The sequence below is a fragment of the Mesoplodon mirus genome, assembly GCF_964341445.2.
Source record: "Mesoplodon mirus genome assembly, chromosome: 11".
In the NCBI taxonomy this organism is placed as follows: domain Eukaryota; kingdom Metazoa; phylum Chordata; class Mammalia; order Artiodactyla; family Ziphiidae; genus Mesoplodon; species Mesoplodon mirus.
The window spans coordinates 86,196,495-86,199,429 of NC_138987.1; positions in this window are offsets into that span (position 1 = coordinate 86,196,495).

Here is a 2,935-nt window from a genome sequence, read left to right on the forward strand (position 1 = left end):
AAATAATCATAATAAATGTAAAATTACCATTTTGATAAGTGCTGCATTACTACAAATATACTGGAAAATTTCTCACCAATGAAGGAGTCTGAGACATTGAAGGAATGGTGATTAAGCTTAGATCTGAATTCTGAGAAGCAGTTACATGGAAAAAAAGAGTATTTCAGGAGAGAGAAATATCATGATCAAAGACCCCATTGCATGAAAATGGAAGGGAGTGTGAAGACATGGTGTAAATAAGGAGACCTCAGTCTGGATATTCAAGTCTTTCTTCAGAGTAGGAAGGCATTCTTCCACTACATCTCTGATTAATGCTTCTTTTCCAACTCTGATTTCTTCCTCAAAAATAGATTTCTTAGGTTGGTGCTTTAGTTTGTCCTCTAAGTCACCTACATTTCTTTCACAAATTGCTTCTTTACCTTTTTCTTCCACATTTTCATAGATTTTTCAAATGTATCTTCTTTATCATGGATTTGGGTTTTTGGCCATTGTCTTCTTTCAATTTTATCCAATGCATATTTTAACTACACTCTTGCATTATTTTGCTTCCTTGAAAATTTTACTTATCATATTCTTATCTCTGTTGAATTTTTTCCCCTAGGATCTGTATTCATGTTTAATAAATGCCACTGAATTAAATATTAATATTTATTCCAGACTCCTGGATTCTGAAGTAGATCAAATAATCTACTGTATATGTGTTAATGTTCCTTTCCTTCACTGCACATATCACATATAAATATAAATTTATTCTTTTAATTTACATAACTTTATAACATTTTATACTTTAATCCTGTTAATGTTCTTCTTCCCCTTTAAAGTGTAAGCTCATCAAGAAAAAAAAAGGGAGAAGACTCAAATCAATAGAATTAGATATGAAAAAGGAGAAGTAACAACTGACACTGCAGAAATACAAAGGATCTTGAGAGATAACTACAAGCAACACTATGCCAATAAAATAGACAACCTAGAAGAAATGGACAAATTCTTAGAAATGCACAACCTTCCAAGACTGAACTAGGAAGAAATAGAAAATATGAACAGACCAATGACAAGCACTGAAATTGAAACTGTGATTAAAATTCTTCCAACAAACAAAAGCCCAGGACCAGATGGCTTCACAGGCGAATTCTATCAAACATTTAGAGAAGAGTTAACACCTATCCTTCTCAAACTCTTCCAAAATATAGCAGAGGGAGGAACACTCCCACACTCATTCTACGAGGCCACCATCACCCTGATACCAAAACCAGACAAAGATGTTCCAAAGAAAGAAAACTAGTGGTGAGTATCACTGATGAACACAGATGCAAAAATCCTTAACAAAAATCCTGAACAAGATGCAAGAATCCAACAGCACATTAAAAGGATCACATACCATGATCAAGTGGGGTTTATCCCAGGAATGTAAGGATTATTCAATATATGCAAATCAATCAATGTGTTACACCATATTAACAAACTGAAGGAGAAAAACCATATGATCATCTCAATCAATGCAGAGAAAGCTTTCAACAAAAGTCAACACCCATTTATGATAAAAACCTTCCAGAAAGTAGGCATAGAGGGAACGTTCCTCAACATAATAAAGGCCATATATGACAAACTCACAGCCAACATCGTCTCAATGGTGAAAAACTGAAACCATTTCCAATAAGATCAAGAACAAGACAAGGTTGCTACTCTCACTGCTATTATTCGACAAAGTTTTGGAAGTTTTAGCCACAGCAGAGAAGAAAAAGAAATAAAAGGAATCCAAATCAGAAAAGAAGTAAAGCTGTCACTGTTTGCAGATGACATGATACTATATGTAGAGAATCCTAAACATGTTACCAGAAAACTACTAGAGCTAATCAATGAATTTGGTACAGTAGCAGGATACAAAATTAATGCACAGAGATCTCTTGCATTCCTATACACTAATGATGAAAAATCTGAAAGTGAAATTAAGGAAACACTCCCATTTACCATTGCAACAAAAAGAATAAAATATCTAGGAATAAACCTACCTAAGGAGACAAAAGACCGGTATGCAGAAAATTATGAGACACTGATGAAAGAAATTAAAGATGATACAAATAGATGGAGAGATATACCATGTTCTTGGATTGGAAGAATCAACATTGTGAAAATGATTCTACTACCCAAAGCAATCTACAGATCCAATGCAATCCCTATCAAACCACCACTGGCATTTTTCACAGAACTGGAACAAAAAATTTCACAATTTGTATGGAAACACAAAAGACCCCAAAGAGCCACAGAAATCTTGAGAAAGAAAAAGGGAGCTGGAGGAATCAGGCTCCCTGACTTCAGACTATACTACAAAGCGACAGTAATCAAGACACTATGGTACTGGCACAAAAACAGAAATATAGATCAGTGGAATGGGATAGAAAGCCCAGAGATAAACCCACGCACATATGGTCACCTTATGTTTGATAAAGGAGGCAAGAATATACAGTGGAGAAAAGATAGCCTCTTCAATAAGTGGTGCTGGGATAACTGGACAGCTACATGTAAAAGATTGAAATTAGAACACTCCCTAACACCATAGACAAAAATAAACTCAAAATGGATTAAAGAACTAAATATAAGGCCAGACACTATCAAACTCTTAGAGGAAAACATAGGCAGAACAGTTTTTGACATTAACTGCCGCAGTATCTTTTTTGATCCATCTCCTAGAGTAATGAAAATAAAAACAAAAATAAACAAATGGGACCTAATTAAACTTAAAACCTTCTGCATAGCAAAGGAAACCATAAACAAGACGAAAAGACAACCCTCAGAATGGGAGAAAATATTTGCAAATGAAGCAACTGACAAAGGATTAATCTCCAAAATTTACAAGCAGCTCATGCAGCTCAATATCAAAGAAACAAACAACCCAAATCAAAAATCGGCAGAAGACCTAAATAGACATTTCTCCAAA